Source organism: Caretta caretta, chromosome 8 (genome assembly GCF_965140235.1).
Source record: "Caretta caretta isolate rCarCar2 chromosome 8, rCarCar1.hap1, whole genome shotgun sequence".
In the NCBI taxonomy this organism is placed as follows: Eukaryota; Metazoa; Chordata; order Testudines; family Cheloniidae; genus Caretta; species Caretta caretta.
The window spans coordinates 85,621,258-85,639,231 of NC_134213.1; the positions used below are offsets into that span (position 1 = coordinate 85,621,258).

The following is a 17,974-nucleotide window of genomic DNA, read 5'->3' on the forward strand; positions in this document are numbered from 1 at the left end:
CCCAAACTATACTCCTTCTGTCAGTGTCCCAAAGGTCAACCCCACTGGTTATGCGCTCTGTGGCCAGGTTCCTTGTGCACTGCCCTTCGAGGTCTAGCTTCCTTTGGCTTACCCCAGCACTGCTTCTTATCACCTCCTTCCTCTCTGACCGCTTTCCCACTGCCTCCTTGGGATGGAGGCTGATCCGCCTCCCCGGCTCGAGCTGCCCTCTCATTGGCTGTCTCTCTCCAGGACATCACAGTTGCAGGCCCTAACACCACCCCTCTTGGTAGAAACTGCAGCAGGAGTGCCTGGGCAAGAGTTACTACGGAAACCAGGAGTTTATTCAGTGAGAAGAATCACTAATGGCTGGAAGACACGGAGCTGAGCATCCCTGCAATCTGGTATGGGTTAGGCTGGAGAAGCAGTGACCACAGAGATTTCTAGTATTCTTGTAAATGGGATTTCGAAATAGGCAGTAAAAGATGTCAGCAAGAAACATTTTATCGGAAAAAGAGTGAGTATGTTCTGATACGATTTGATTATCAAAAATGCAGCGTTACTCTGCCCTCATTTGTGTGCCACACAGAGGCTCTTAATTCACATTTACACCATTTCTCATTTTAAAAGACCGTTCCAACTTGAAAGGCACACCTCCATCTGAAAATGTGCTTATCTCTTCCAGGCAACTCCTAAGTTATTTTAACTGAAAGAAAGTAGAGCATTTTTTTAAAAAAAATTGCTTACATTGTGCATAGTCAGCAACATTATTGTGTTGTTGGTCAGTTGCCTGTATGATGACATCATCATTGCCATGTGCTTCTATGAGGGAGTCAGGTGTCTGTTGTTTCTTATCTTTCCAACAGGGTGTTTACCAGTAACAGAAGCAGGCAAACTGAAACTGAAGAAGCAGCAGGCAGCCATGCATGCGGAGAGGAAAGGGAGAGGGGCAGGCAGACAGGTGTCAGTCTGTTGGTGATGCTCTTGGGTCTGCACTAATGATCCTTTTAAACAGAAAAAGGTGAGCTGGAAACCCTTATGAAACGGAACCTACCCAGAAAAGAGTGTTCTTTCAAATCGGTGAGTTTAGAAGCACAAACAAGTTGCCAGTGTCCCTTTAACCACAGAATTGTAGAAGTAGAATCACAAGCCCAGAAAAGGATCCATGAATGCTACAAACAAGGAGAGAAAGGACTGAGGCCTAAATTCCCCCACATGCAAGTGGGGGCTTAGGACAAAGAAAACTCTGCTCTGGAGCCAGCTAGGGCTTCCCTGGCTATGCTGCCCCCAGTACTTCTTCTTAAGGCAGTTTCCCACTACTCTTTAGGGCAAGTGGGGACATGACTTAGATCCTTAACATGCCCACATCCCATGTGGAGACCTAGGAGGGCAGCAAGGACTTGCTGTAGAGGTTTCTGCCCCTTCCTCTTTCCAGTGGAACAGAGGAGATCTGTACGAGAGGATCCCTGGGATTACTCAGGCTATGTCTACACTACAGTTTACGTCGGCATAATTTATGTCACTCAGGGCGGTGAATAAGCCACCCCACTGAGCGACATAAGTTACACCGACATAAGCACCAGGATGGACAGTGCTATGTCGGCAGGAGAGTTCCTCCTGCTGACATAGCTGCCACTGCTCATGTGGGCTGGAGTAGTTAAGATGGTGGGAGAGCTCTCCCCCGCGGGCTTAGAGCGGCTACATTAGAGAGTTTACAGCAGCGCAGCTGCATTGGTGCAGTTGCGCTGCTGTAAACTCTCTAGTGGAACCATAGCTCTAGCCCCAAGGATTCCTGGCCTATAAAGCTGAGGAAGGGAATGGTGACCCCATGGTACCTGGCAGAGATGAAGGATGCTGTCATTAAGCTTTTAAGAGTCTAGGAAAAGGAACCACGGCTTCTCTTGCATCACGTTGTGAAAGCATCATCTGGTTACGAACTTGGTCAGGGACCCCATCTTTGTTTGCTCTGTTAAAGCACCTGGGAGACTTTTGAGCATAATCATTAATTAATAATACAGCACCATGTATGCTTAAGCACAATATTATCCATCATCTGTGAATTCAACTGATGGATAGCCCTATGTAATCAATTATCTTGGATTCAGAATCTGAAAGAGTGCCTTTGTAATATATAAGCGATCATTACGGGATTTCAGCGAGAACGAGACCTTGTCCCCCATATGTACAGAGTTATTTTTAATTAAATCTGGCTTTTTTTAAAACTACATCAGCATCTTTTTGTCTGTCAGAACTGGCTGTGGCTATTGGTTGTTTTGTCCTGCTTCAGAAAACTTCAAATTTACTGCAGAACTGCCTTCTTCCTTCCTTTTAAAGCATGCTCGTAAACAGACTTTCAGCCTGATGAGTTTTAAGTATCACATAGTTTTCTTAACATTCATATTACATTTAAATCTATCATTGGCTGCAGGCCCATAGAAACTTTAATCCATGTCCAAATGACTTTTAAAGCCTAGTCTCATTCTCTCTAGATTACTGATCTTCTGAGCTGCAGGCTTTCCCTGGTGATCGTATTTCTGCAGCAAAGTTAGTTGCCGCTAAGTGCATATTGCCCAGGGGAAGCATCACTCCCTATCATCTTCTGCTGGGATCAAGGTTCAGTAATTTGTGACACTACTTTATGGGGTGCAGCATATGCCCTGCCACATTGCTAGCCAGTTCTCCTTGCTTGAGATATGACAAGAGCTATGGCTTGTCTTACTCCTCACTGACTCACTCCTACAGAGGAGGATCTGCACACTGTCTCTGTGCTCCCCAAGCCCCAGAACTGTGATCTGGCTAGCCCTAGTGCAGGCTGCAGAAGGAGCGGGAAAGTCCTTACTGACTTGCAGAGCAATGTTAAGGCATGGCCCTGTGTGGGCCTTAGTAAAGCCTTTTGCTTGGCTCCATTTTCATTTGCTGGTTGCAGAGGTGGACTCTCTGGTCAGAGAAATAAATTGACTAAAAGCCTGATTCTGATACCTTTATTCCCACAAGCAATCCTCTTACCATGGGAATACTTGCGGAATAAGCATGGCAGAATTTGGTCCTAAATTTGGGATCAAAACACATCTGTACTGTACTGCATCTGCCTTTGTCTTGCTCTGATCTTTCCCAGTACTACCCAAGCTTTCTTTGCCCTGTTACTTTACAGATGCACATTACTGTAGGGTTATTGCCCTCCCAGAAATCTACGCATCTGCAGCTGGCTTGGGGAGGGAAAGGAAGAGATTGTTTTATAATGCACTGTATAATGCAGTTTCTGGTTGCCATCATTTTCTACACATCTGCCCAAGTCAATTTCCTGTCTTGGATCAATTTTCATTTCATGAACTCCCAAATTCTCATTTCTGCTGGTTTGGCTGGGCTTTGCTGGTGATCTCTTTCAATTTTGCTGCCTGAATGAGCCCAAGTTTTTACCATTTGGAAAAGAATCTAAGTAGTCTCAGGGGAAGGTCTGATGTATAATTTGCTCCAAATGATAACCTCAAAAGTCTCTCTCCCCCCTTCTGTTTTTTGTTTGTTGTTTTTATTTGTTTGTTTGTTTATACTTTATACAGCTACAATTCCTTAAGACAATTTTTGAGTAAGCATTTCAATAGTTCGTGAAGAATTTTTACTATTAAGCCCACAGATGTTCTGTGTTGTGAAATCTCTTATGGCACTCAAAACCTTTTAACCATTATAATGCAATATTAATATTGAATGGTTCTTCTGGCATTTGAGTTTACAGAAGTAGATGTCCATTCTGAAAGCTTTAATACTATTGTCTCCAGTTGCATGTGTCAGTTACTCTTTCTGAAAGTAATGACAAGCTATAATGATAAGAAATTTATAACTTCACACATATAAACAGAGATTAATTTCATAGACTGTATTTTCGAGCATTTCAATGTATTACAAAGATATCTGGACAAACTCCTCCTAGACAATTTGAAGATCATACTATGTAGTTTAAAAGGTAATTTCCCCCATAGATTTACCGTCGAGTTTCAGAGTTTAATACTGCTGCATTATTTTACATTTTATAATACTTCTAATCCTGAAAGATCCAAATTCACTTTACAAACTATAATTAATAATAAAACATTAAAACAGTATACTATACCACTGTACATACCATATTAATATAAAAATGTATGTCCTTGAAGTCATATCATGGGCATTTTAATAAAAATCAGTATTTCCACTAACAAAGATCTAAAGAAAAGAAACAGATGTACTAATCAAGTGCACTGTCAATAGAAGAACTGGAAAACTGACAAATGTAAAACCTGATGTTTTATGGAAACAGATTTTTTTTTTATTCTGCACTAGATATGAGCACATAATTTATAATGAAGAAAAAAACTGCTCTTGGCCCCCATGAGTCTTTCTCAAAGGCCTCTGTCTTGCAATGTCTTGCAAACACTCAGCTTCTATAGGGGAGATGAGGACACCAAAGGCCTCACAGGATTAAGCTCTGTTTTAGGATCTGGCGATTCATAAAAGTGCAGCATTCATTAGAGAGGGATTGTAAACAATTTCCCATATGGTCCTGAGAGGTACTAATGGGATAAAATGATATGTTATAAGCTAGTAATTGATTTAAGTTTTGATACAAAATGGTACTATAAAATGGATTAAAGCTCCAGTGATTGCAGTGATGACAGCTACATCTACCTTGTCATCTTCTTTCACCAGTAACAGAAAGGGGGACAGAGGAGAAAGAAAAGTACTTCCAAAGAGGACACCTCACACCCTCTGGTGAGTGTACCCCATACGTATTTTTGGAGTCACTCAACTTTTACATTGTATTTCTGTGTTATGAATTTAATGTGTGTGTTCCATTGCATATGGAATAATTGTTTCCCCCCTTCCCTTCCCATATAATTGTTAAATAACAAGATTTGTTTTGGTTTTGAACTCTGAAGAAACAGGGCTAACTTGTTGACTCACACACAGCAAGTGTAAAAATAGTTTTGGAAGGTTCTGTCCACCCTAAAAGGTTTAACTGAAACATGTGCAGCAGAGAAAGCAGTAGTATTTATTTATAACTAGTCAATTGCTCTTTGCCACACTACCTTTAAAGTTCCTGTTTCCATATTGCTAGCATTTCCACTGATTGCTTCTGAATGTACAGAATGCATGGCTGTTAGCGGCTCTTATGCTCAGCAAACTAAATCTTGCATGCTGTTTGAATTACATTTCTAATGATATTTTCAAGTTAATAGTTTTCTTGGCTGACCTACTAACTTGTTTTAAAACTCAAAACAGTTTCTCGTGCAGTTTTAATATAACAACTTTCTTAAAAGCAATGGCTTAATTTAAACCAGGAAAAAAAATCATCACTTCTTTTACATGCTGGCATATTGTTACTTGTTCTAAGCTGATTGTACTTTGGTAACAGGGTTTGTCTGGATGAGGGTAGGAGCTCTTTCCCAAGGGGACAACTTGGGAAATAATGTTAGTGTGGTTTGTGATGGCAGCTGTTTATCATTGTTTGGGGGTGGGGGCTAGTTCCTGCTGAGATGTTGTGGGAGGGCTTTAAAAAAACAAACTTAGATCACAATATCCAAAACAGTTATAGCTGACATATGGTAATATATATACCGAACAGGGAGAAACTGTTAGAGCGGGGTGGGGAAAAGTCAGAGGGGGCGTTGTATTAAGTGAGGAATATGCAGTTTTCATGCAGAAGAGGAATTTAAGTCAGCCTAATAGGGAGGCGGTGCAGATCAGTGGATAGGGCACAAGATGGAGTCAACAGTTCTGGGTTCTTTCCCAGCTCTGTTGCTGACTTGCTCTGTGATTGTTTTGGGGGCAGGTCATGTGACCTCTCTGGTTTCTTAGTTTCTCCACCTGTAAAATGCAGTGTCACCACTTCTGGCAACTTTCTGGTAAGTCTTGCAATATTTGAAGTATTTTTTTAAGGCCCCAACTGTTGGAATCGAGAGACTGCACAAGAATCTCAACTTTCATTTTAAAAAAACCCATATTCTAACCCTCATGGTTGCAGAAAGAAGCTTAAACATAAGCAAATGCACCCTACAGATTCAGAAACCAGAAGGCAAATAAAAAGAATGCAAAATTCATTTTATAAATCTCATGATTCTTAAGCCAATTCTGTGATTTTCATGACCTGTGTGGGGTCAGCGATACAAAAAATGGGGATGCTCCTTTGTAAAGTTCTTTGAGCTACAGAAGTATGGCACTGTGTTAGTGCTAAGTATTGTTATTAATACAGTGCCATTAATGTGCAGGGTGCTTTACAATACCAAAGCAACTTTGAGAGAGAGAACTAAGTCACTGTCTCTTGTGAAGCTTGCAGCCTAAGAGCCTGATACTGATTAATTCAGTGGGAGCAGGATTGATATCTAAGGGCACAAATACATACTGTATGGATTGCCAAATAGGGAACAACAGAGTTGTGTATAACCATGACACAAAAAGCCCCACCCACAACGAAAGTTAAATGTTCCCCATTCACTAATGCTGACAGATGTCTGCTCCATACACAGCTTTTGCAATGGTATAACTGTTGGTTAGGGGTATGATTTTTTTCCAATAAAGTTATACTGGTTCAATCCCTAATATGCACACAATTATACTGGTATAAACATGCCTTATACTGGTGTATAGCTGATTCCCCTTCCCATATGAGTATAAACATATTTTATACTGGTATAATTGTTGTACCACTTGAACTATACTAATATAGTTAAAGCATTACGTTTTTTGTGCGTAGACAGGCCCTCAGTAAAATGTTCACCTTAGAATACAGAGGGGATTCCCCCATGGTGTGGGTCAATGGATAAAGTGAAAGCTCGGGCTCAGAAGCCTATTTCCCCATATGTGTTGTACTCACCAAAACATTTTGCATATCCCTCTTAATACAAAAAGGACAGGCATGGAACATATAGTATCTAAACACCAATACCAAAAAAAAAGGGTTCATGGCTCCAGTTCAAATTCCTGAACCACTTCGATAGTTCGACAATGCAGCAAGGTCCTGTCCTGTAACTTGACTATATGGAAATAGCACTGTGGATCACCAGGGTCTATTTTTGTTTTTTATTGTTTCTGTATCAGATTCGTTCAGGTTTAGGCCTCTTCAATCTAAGTGGTATTTCACTCTATCAGAAGTCCCTCTTGGCAGTTTCTGCTGTAATAAAGTTTGTTACATTTGAAAAGTAAAGTTAAAGAGTTCTTAAGTTTTGATGACAATCCATTCATGCATCCAGCCCGTGGTAACTGTGATCCAGAACTCTGCTTGTCCGCCATAGGGCCCTTTGCTTGCACTTTTTCTCATGTTCCACGCTTCAGCTATAGTGCCTTTTCATTAGAACTGGATGGTTCTTTCCTGATGCCTGTACAAGTTAGAATTTGGAAGAGAGGACGATGATTTAAACTTAACTCAGATAACACTGAGCTGATGCTGGTTGGATGGATAAGTTTCTGGAAAGCGGGGCAAGAATGGTGCCTTCCCCTTTATTGCAGGTGTGTCTTTCCTGTGTAAATCAGGTTCACAGTTTAGGGATATTGCTGGATCTGTGCTTACTGGAATAACTGGAAGTGTGCCCAGAGGCTGGAAGTGACTTTAATATTAATAGTTTCTGCATTTATTACAACCTTTTCTGTCAGATGTGGATCTTACAGGGTCATCTACACCTTTGAGATCCAGACTGAATTACTGTAACATGAATCCCATAGGACTGCACCTGAAGTCTTCATGATACAGAAAACACTGGCTCAAAGTGTTAGCAGGGTTGGCCATAGGGTACACATTACTTAAATGCTCTAAAGTATATACTACCTCCCTATCTGCTTCCAATGGCAATTTAAACCTTGATCACTTTTTTAATCTGCAAAGTCTGCATGATTTAGGGTTTAGCTGCATGTTTTTCTTCTGTGCACTGTTCCCATGATTAAGGTAAGCAGCCGTGCTCTTGCTAACAGGGCCTGGCTTTAAACATCTGATGGCTTGTAACAGGGTTTTCTTACACTTACAGCTATGTCTGACTATGAAATCTGATTTACCAACTTCCAGAGCCCAGAGTTTAATCTTCAGGGCCTAATGTAAAGCCTCACTGTTCACTCAAGCTTCTGCCTGAAATGGATTAGCTGTGATGGGTGTTTTGGAGCTAGGATTTCTGAAATAATAAGTTGAGATATTTATCCTTGGATCTGATTTAATGTCAGAAGATAGCTGTAAGTGTAAGGCATATTCTCAATGCATCCAGTTATAAGCAGTGCACTGTGTGAGCACAGTACAAGCTCGAGGTTTCTGGGTAAAAGTAATTGAAGGTTTTTATTTAAATGTTTTTTTTTAATTGAATCTTTTTTCTTTCTTCCACCTGAGTCCTTTTCTTCCTGGTATCAGACCCTATCTGTAGGAACAAGCTCCACTTGGGGAAGGAAATGAAGCCAGCAGTTCAGAAGAAGGGTTCCTCCCAGTGTCTCTCATCTGCTGACTCCTCTGGGAGAGGATCCATGCCCAGGACTGAGGTCCAGGAGCTGTCCTACAGTGTCTAGGAGAAGGGGCAGAAAGTAGCTGATGGGACTTGTGGACTACTCCTTTGATGTTTGAGGCATGGAAAGTGGAGTAATAGCATAGGAGCGGTACTGAATGGGAACAGGATTCTACTAAAGGAGTGTGCTAACAGGAAGAGAAGTCTACATAGGCTGTTGCTGTCTTACATTAGTGCCATAGAATCATAGAAATGTTTGGAAGGGACTGCATTAGGTCATCTAGTCCAGTCTCCTGCACTGAGGCAAGACCAAGTATACATAGACATAGACTATCCCTGACAAGGGTTTGTCCAGCCTGTTCTTAAAAACCTCCAATGACAAGGACTCCACATCCTCCGTTGGCAACCAATTCCAGTTCTTAACTATCAGTTATTTTTCTTAATATTTAATGTAAATCTTCTTTAGTGAAGATTAAGCCAATTACTGCTCATTCTACCTGCACTGGACCTGGGGAAGGGAAGCGGCACTTCTCTTGCCAGTACTTTCGTTGCCCAGAAGCTGCCTCTGGCCTTGGTACTTCCCCTTCTTCCAGTCTTTAAAGAGGACTCTGGTCCTGTCAAGCTCCCAACTGCTGAACGTGGGCTGTAGTAGCAACTGTGGTTTGCAACCACCCACTCCTTCTGCAACATGTGTTTTGTGGCTGTCATAAATATAAAGGGAAGGGTAAACCCCTTTGAAATCCCTCCTGGCCAGGGGAAAGCTCCTCTCACCTGTAAAGGGTTAAGAAGCTAAAGGTAACCTCGATGGCACCTGACCAAAATGACCAATGAGGAGACAAGATACTTTCAAAAGCTGGGAGGAGGGAGAGAAACAAAGGGTCTGTGTCTGTCGGTATGCTGGTTTCTGCCAGGGATAGACCAGGAATGGAGTCTTAGAACTTTTAGTAAGTAATCTAGCTAGGTATGTGTTAGATTATGATTTCTTTAAATGGCTGAGAAAAGAATTGTGCTGAATAGAATAACTATTTCTGTCTGTGTATCTTTTTTGTAACTTAAGGTTTTGCCTAGAGGGGTTCTCTATGTTTTGGAATCTAATTACCCTGTAAGATATCTACCATCCTGATTTTACAGGGGGGATTTCTTTATTTCTATTTACTTCTGTTTTTTATTAAAAGTCTTCTTGTAAAAAACTGAATGCTTTTTCATTGTTCTCAGATCCAAGGGTTTGGGTCTGTGGTCACCTATGCAAATTGGTGAGGCTTTTTATCCAACATTTCCCAGGAGAGGGGGGGTGCAAGTGTTGGGAGGATTGTTCATTGTTCTTAAGATCCAAGGGTCTGGGTCTGTAGTCACCTAGGCAAATTGGTGAGGCTTTTTACCAAACCTTGTCCAGGAAGTGGGGTGCAAGGTTTTGGGAAGTATTTTGGGGGGAAAGACGTGTCCAAACAGCTCTTCCCCAGTAACCAGTATTAGTTTGGTGGTGGTAGCGGCCATTCCAAGGATAACGGGTGGAATATTTTGTACCTTGGGAAAGTTTTGACCTAAGCTGGTAAAGATAAGCGTAGGAGGTTTTTCATGCAGGTCCCCACATCTGTACCCTAGAGTTCAGAGTGGGGGAGGAACCTTGACAGTGGCCAATAGCCCATACATGCCCTTGGGCTGCCTACCACCCCTTAACACTACTGCAGTGGGCTGGCTGGGAGCCAAGATTAATGATGAGCAAGGAGCTGCCAAGTCCCTCATTGTAGTCTCTCCCTGGCTTCTCATAGACTGATTCCTTTGCATGTGTTGGACAGAGAGGAATGGGAGAGGAGCAGGGTTTCACCCTAGGGGAATGAGGATTTTTTAAAAAATGTATATATAGCATTCATAAGGGAATGTCAGGCTTAGATTGACCTGTGCTCTGTCCCTTTAATGATTGGTGGTCCACAGAGGGTGTCAAAGAGGACAGTTATGGGGAATAGGGTGTGGTAATAGCAGGAGAAAGTAATGTATGCTGGGAAGGATTCAAAAGCAGAGGGCCTTGCGCACGCTGTATGTGTTTGTTTTGGGATTCTAAGTTGAATGAACCCCCACTTTTAAACTAGCCCTGGTCTGGGAGTGTGACATTCAGCAAGCCAGCCAGTGGAGGCTGAACTGAAGTGATCTGACCTCTAAGACTAACCTGGTTGGTACAGCTTATTCCTGAAAAAGCTGCCAGAAGGTGTTGCAAACAGAAAAGTGATTTTGAAAATAAAAAGTTTTCTCTAGACGCATAAGGGAAAAGATAATTGTTTGCAAGCAGTATGACTGGTAGAGAGTTAGAGGTCCTTCATATGGATGTAGGAGGACTCCTCTAACAGGTAAAGGATGAGTATTTAAGAGAAAACTCAAAGCATTTCTGGGCCAAGGTACAGTACAATTTCTGCTAAAAGAAGTTTTACTTTAGTTAAGTGGTTTGTTATATATTTAAATAGTGAAGAGCAGGAATTGTCTAGCTTGCTGGAGTTAAAAGATAAATTTGAACAGCCAAAAGAACAAGGAACAGGGTCTGGACAGATACCTGGACTGAGCAACACCAAAGAGTTTTAAAGCAGCTGATTGATTGCCTAGGATGGCCACCAATAATAGCCTATTCCAAATTTGCCTTACTCTTTATCCTACATGTAGATATTTCCAATAAGGGCTTAGATACAGTCTTAATTCTTATATCAAAGTCAGGAAAGTAAACTAAGAGCGTGTCTACATGGAGACTTCATGCACAGGAAGCCAGGTTATAAATCTACAGTGCACCAGCTTGCCACACACTAACTGGATGCGTGGGCCCTGCTACTGAGCACTAAAAGTTCCATAGTCCACTTTGAGGTACTTGTTATTGGTTATGGATAAAGAATACCAGCTAAAAATTACCACCTTCACTTAGGAAAAGTGGAGTGTCTAACTCTGAAAAGGACTGTAACTGACATTTTGTTGATTACCTCTACTAAGCAAAATCCTGCACAGTTATAGTGATAAGCTTTTAACCTACATTTCTCACCTCTGCAAGGCTGAATGCCACAGCACACTGGTGGGTTGCAGAGTTAGCTGACTAATTTCAAAGTGAAATATTTTCCAGGGGAAATCTAATGTGGAGGCAGATGCTTTATCCTGGGGGTAGAAAGCTGGCTAGATTGTCGGGCTCAACGGGTAGTTATCAATGGCTCCATGTCTAGTTGGCAGCCGGTATCAAGTGGAGTGCCCCAAGGGTCGGTCCTGGGGCCGGTTTTGTTCAATATCTTCATAAATGATCTGGAGGATGGTGTGGATTGCACTCTCAGCAAATTTGCGGATGATACTAAACTGGGAGGAGTGGTAGATACGCTGGAGGGGAGAGATAGGATACAGAAGGACCTAGACAAATTGGAGGATTGGGCCAAAAGAAATCTGATGAGGTTCAATAAGGATAAGTGCAGGGTCCTGCACTTAGGACGGAAGAACCCAATGCACAGCTACAGACTACGGACCGAATGGCTAGGCAGCAGTTCTGCGGAAAAGGACCTAGGGGTGACAGTGGACGAGAAGCTGGATATGAGTCAGCAGTGTGCCCTTGTTGCCAAGAAGGCCAATGGCATTTTGGGATGTATAAGTAGGGGCATAGCGAGCAGATCGAGGGACGTGATTGTTCCCCTCTATTCGACATTGGTGAGGCCTCATCTGGAGTACTGTGTCCAGTTTTGGGCCCCACACTTCAAGAAGGATGTGGAGAAATTGGAGAGAGTCCAGCGAAGGGCAACAAAAATGATTAGGGGTCTGGAACACATGAGTTATGAGGAGAGGCTGAGGGAGCTGGGATTGTTTAGCCTGCAGAAGAGAAGAATGAGGGGGGATTTGATAGCTGCTTTCAACTACCTGAAAGGGGGTTCCAAAGAGGATGGCTCTAGACTGTTCTCAATGGTATCAGATGACAGAACGAGGAGTAATGGTCTCAAGCTGCAGTGGGGGAGGTTTAGATTGGATATTAGGAAAAACTTTTTCACTAAGAGGGTGGTGAAACACTGGAATGCGTTACCTAGGGAGGTGGTAGAATCTCCTTCCTTAGAGGTTTTTAAGGTCAGGCTTGACAAAGCCCTGGCTGGGATGATTTAACTGGGAATTGGTCCTGCTTTGAGCAGGGGGTTGGACTAGATGACCTTCTGGGGTCCCTTCCAACCCTTATATTCTATGATTCTATGATTCTATGATCCAGAATGCCTCTTAATATGGAGAAATGACACAATACACACAGGAGATAAGCAAAGATTATGTTAATGATGTCTTATAGTTCTTGGAGGTAGAAGGAGATGGCAAGTTATCTTAGCAGCTATTACTACCACCCCTTTCATGGTAGAAGGCTTCTCCATGGACATTACATCTAGTCTAAGTCCTATTCCATGAGAACACATTTTCGTAGCCCAAAACCAAGTTCCGGCTCCTGCTAAAATTATTCATAAGTCCTTGAGGCACAAGCCTAATAGCCAAGAGAATCATAGAATCATAGAATGAAAGAGTTGGAAGGGACCTCTGGAGGCCATCTAGTCCAACCCCTTGCCCAAAGCAGGACCAATCCCAACTAAATCATCCCAGCCAGGGCTTTGTCAAGCCTGACCTTAAAAACTTCTAAGGAAGGGGATTCCACCACCTCCCTAGGTAACGCATTCCAGTGTTTCACCACCCTCCTAGTGAAAACGTTTTTCCTAATATCCAACCTAAATCTCCCCCTCTGCAACTTGAGACGATTACTCCTTGTCCTGTCATCTGCTATCACTGAGAATAGTCTAGATCCATCCTCTTTGGATCCACCTTTCAGGTAGTTAAAAGCAGCTATCAAATCCCCCCTCATTCTTCTCTTCCATAGACTAAACAATCCCAGTTCCCTCAGCCTCTCCTCATAAGTCGTGTGTTCCAGACCTCTAATCATTTTTGTTGCCTTTCGCTGGACTCTCTCCAATTTCTCCACATCCTTCTTGTAGTGTGGGGCCCAAAACTGGACACAGTACTCCAGATGAGGCCTCACCAGTGTCAAATAGAGGGGAACGATCACGTCCCTCGATCTGCTGGCAATGCCCTTCCTTATACATCCCAAAATGCCATTGGCCTTCTTGGCAACAAGGGCACACTGCTGACTCATATCCAGCTTCTCGTCCACTGTAACCCCTAGGTCCTTTTCTGCAGAACTTCTGCCGAGCCATTCGGTCCCTAGTCTGTAGCGGTGCATTGGATTCTTCCGTCCTAAGTGCAGGACTCTGCACTTGTCCTTGTTGCACCTCATCAGATTTCTTTTGGCCCAATCCTCCAATTTGTCTAGGTCCCTCTGTATCCTATCCCTACCCTCCAGCATATCTACCACTCCTCCCAGTTTAGTATCATCCGCAAACTTGCTGAGGGTGCAATCCACACCATCCTCCAGATCATTAATGAAGATATTGAACAAAACCGGCCCCAGGACCGACCCTTGGGGCACTCCGCTAGATACCAGCTGCCAACTAGACATGGAGCCATTGAGCCTGACAATCTAGCCGTTGAGCCTGACAATCTAGCCAACTTTCTACCCACCTTGTAGTGCATCCATCCAGCCCATACTTCTTTAACTTGCTGACAAGAATACTGTGGGAGACCGTGTCAAAAGCTTTGCTAAAGTCGAGGAATAACACGTCCACTGCTTTCCCTTCATCCACAGAACCAGTTATCTCATCATAGAAGGCAATTAGATTAGTCAAGCATGACTTTCCGTTGGTGAATCCATGCTGACTGTTCCTGATCACTTTCCTCTCGTCTAAGTGCTTCAGAATTGATTCCTTGAGGACATGCTCCATGATTTTTCCGGGGACTGAGGTGAGGCTGACTGGCCTGTAGTTCCCAGGATCCTCCTTCTTCCCTTTTTTAAAGATTGGCAGTACATTAGCCTTTTTCCAGTCTTCCGGGACTTCCCCCGATCGCCATGAGTTTTCAAAGATAATGGCCAATGGCTCTGCAATCACATCCGCCAATTCCTTTAGCACTCTCGGATGCAACGCATCCGGCCCCATGGACTTGTGCACGTCCAGTTTTTCTAAATAGTCCCGAACTACTTCTTCCTTCACAGAGGGCTGGCCACCTCCTCCCCATGCTGTGCTGCCCAGTGCAGTAGTCTGGGAGGTGACCTTGTTCGTGAAGACAGAGGCAAAAAAAGCATTGAGTACATTAGCTTTTTCCACATCCTCTGTCACTAGGTTGCCTCCCTCATTCAGTAAGGGGCCCACACTTTCCTTGGCTTTCTTCTTATTGCCAACATACCTGAAGAAATCCTTCTTGTTACTCTTAACATCCCTCGCTAGCTGCAACTCCAGGTGTGATTTAGCCTTCCTGATTTCATTCCTACATGCCTGAGCAATATTTATATACTCATCCCTGGTCATTTGTCCAATCTTCCACTTCTTGTAAACCTCTTCTTTGTGTTTAAGATCAGCAAGGATTTCACTGTTAAGCCAAGCTGGTCGCCTGCCATATTTACTATTCTTTCTACACATGGGAGAATGGTAAGTTCTCTACCTTGTTGCGTGAATGGCATCTGTTGCATTTGGATAAAGATAGTCTATTTCCTCAGAAAGCCAAGTCAAGAAATCAACTGGTATTACATGGAAAATCCCAAAAGCAAGTATGTTAAGAACGACATGAAGAGATGGGACATCTCGGAGTAGAGCAAATAATCAGTCTCACAAGAGGTCAGTTCCATTGACTGCAGATGATGAGGGACATTGAACATTGTCACCAGAGTCTGTTCATGTGTTAAGCAAAAGAAACCTCAGCAGTCTGCACCATTACAGCTGAGCCCTTTGAGTTTGTATCAATAAACGTCTTACATCTTTACTTTACCATTACTTTGCTAGGTCTGTCCATACTTACTTTACCACCAGTAAGTCAGGCAAGATTGTGGTAGACAAGATCTTCAACTACAGTTTTTAAAATTGGTTTCCCCAAAAGGATTCATCATGACCAAAGTGCAGAGTTTGAACATATATTCGGAAAGTTAGAGCACTACTGCAAAATTGAAACACCTCAGATAACCCCTCACCACTCATGGGGAAATGGGCAAGTAGAAAGGTTAAGCTAAACTCTTCTGGCTATGGTGAGGGCCTTGCTAGAAAAAAACAAATCAAACTAGAACTTCCTTAGAGTAATCTATCCCTATATTTATACATGACATGATGAAGCTACAGGAATCTCACCTTTCTATTTATTATTTGGAAGATTTTCACGTTTGCCCATTGACATCACATTTACTTAAAAACTTTGAATCTGCACCTGAGGACCAAAACAAGTTTTTTACCTATGAACTGGCATCAAAATATTCTCAGAAATCACCTACTTTTGATAAGAATCACCCTCTTACCAAGTGAAAGGATACTTGTCAGGAATCTGTCTAAGAGAGGGACCAGGCTATTTAAGATCCTATTGGGAAGAAAAAAATTAATGTACTACTTAAAAGGAAAGGGGATAATGCAAGTCTATGAAGTAGAGGTAGAAGATGAAAAAGGATGTTAGTTCTTCATTTCAGTCTTTTATTTTTCTGTGTCTTCTTCCCCTTTGATATAATTCCAGCTGCTAAACCACCATGGAGGAAAGACACAGAACAGGACAAACTAGTGCAGTAAGATCAAAATGAGGACAGGACTTCAGCCTCCAGTGATTCTAAGATCAGGAGTGAAAATCAAATACATCATCTGATGGTATCTGAGAAATAAAGATGTTGATCCTGTACACATGGAAACTGCTGATCAGACTGATGTGAGATTCATATGAGCTGTTGAAAAGATGTGATTGCTAAAATGAGACCATGGAACCTGAAACCAGAAGTGCACAAGTGGACAGATCACCAGAACAATCCACTAACACTCAAGTTTGTCCATCTGGAGAAAGAAGCACCCCAAAGACACTGACGTAAATATTGAGGGATGCTAACTGATCAATATCTAAGTCCAATCATCAGTCTGGTGAATGTGCCATGGGGCTAGCCTCATGGTTGCCAGATTCCATACCAAGTACCTGTTTCTGTACCTTATCCTGTATTCTATCCAAGATGGATGTAATAGTGGTAGATGAAGTGATATTGACTAATGGTGAGGATATTGCCCTCAAATGTTTTATGGTTCTATATAATTTATTGTGTCTGTTTAGGAGATTTTTTTTCACAATAGCTCGCCCTATGCTTCATGTTTTGGAGTTTTATTGTTGCACCATTTATCATATAAGAATTGTTATAAGATATAAAATCTTTGGGAATTTAAACTGTTCAGAACTGCCTCTCTTGTTGGATAATGGAGCCACTTTTGTCACAAAAAATTCTTGCTGAATGTGAAATAATCTTAAGAGATGCAGATGTTTCCACCATCAGTGCCAGCAGCTGTGAAAGATGACAGAGTCGCCTGAGAACAACTGTTAGTAGCAGTAGTCTATGAGTTTCATAATGCTCAAAGTCAGGTGGCTGGACTGAATGTTCTATGGGTTAATGGCTATGTCAGGCCAACTTTACATTTATGAGGGGGTAGTGTAGCTCTCATAAAGAACGCCAGCAGTCTGTCCCTTTAAGGATTGGAGGCCAAAGGGGACACTTGGGGAAGCAGGATGTAGTTGTAGTTTGGTGGGTGGTCAGAGATTCAGCAGCACTGGGGTTTGTGCAAGCTGTTTGGTGAGGTTTTTATTTTAAGTTTAATAAGACTCCAGTTTTAAAACCATCCCTGGTCTGGGAGTGTAACATATAGTTTACCTAAATCAGGACCAAGTATGGAATACAGTAATGACCCTCCCCAAGGAGGGTGACTAACCGTTGATGATAAGCCAAAAAGGGTAGACCAGTCATTCTCACACTTTTGTATGAGTGACCCCTTTCACACTGCAAGCCTATGAGTGAGACCCCCCACCCCTTGTAAATTAAAAACACATTTTTTATATTTAACACTATTATAAATGCTGGAGGTGAAGCAGGGTTTAGGGGTGGAGGCTGACAGCTCGCAACTTCCCACATAATACCCTTGCAACCCTGAGGGGTTATGACCCCCAGTTTGAGAACCCCTGCAGTAGACTAATGAATAATAGGATGAGAGAGAATGTAGGCTGAATATTACGATAGACTTCCCTCTGAGAAAATCCAAAGGACTGTACCATAATCTTCCAAGAGAAGTCACTGAGCGGCAAGGGCACAGTGCATTACTTATTTAACACCAGAATGGACAAAACATGGGACAGAGTAGGGATCAATCCTGCAGGCAGGATGGAACTTAAATGACATGGTAAATCTTTGCATTTGACTTGTGCTTCCATAACATCAGTCCACAGGTGTATTGTCCCCAAAAGCAGCAACGAATGACTATAATTGTGAAGCTAGGATATGTTTACACTGCGTGATTAGAACCACATTTACTGGAAAAAAAATCTGTAAATTGTTTTCAAGGAACATGCACTCTTATCACAAACATACTCCACAGTGTGGGGATATAAAATTCCAAGTAATTTGAGTAATGTAATATTGTCTGTGTTAGATATACTTTGTCTGATACACAGTTTTAGTTCCTTAG

General features: G+C 42.3%; 1 long non-coding RNA gene across 1 annotated transcript; it reads left to right on the plus strand.

Annotated features, from left to right (window-relative positions):
• The first annotated feature begins 277 nt into the window (after window positions 1-277).
• LOC125641361 (uncharacterized) lies at window positions 278-16,551 on the plus strand. The gene is made up of 4 exons (XR_007358032.2): window positions 278-496; window positions 846-1,000; window positions 4,660-4,722; window positions 16,002-16,551. It is a non-coding gene; the product is annotated as an uncharacterized LOC125641361 (long non-coding RNA).
• The last annotated feature ends 1,423 nt before the right edge of the window (window positions 16,552-17,974 follow it).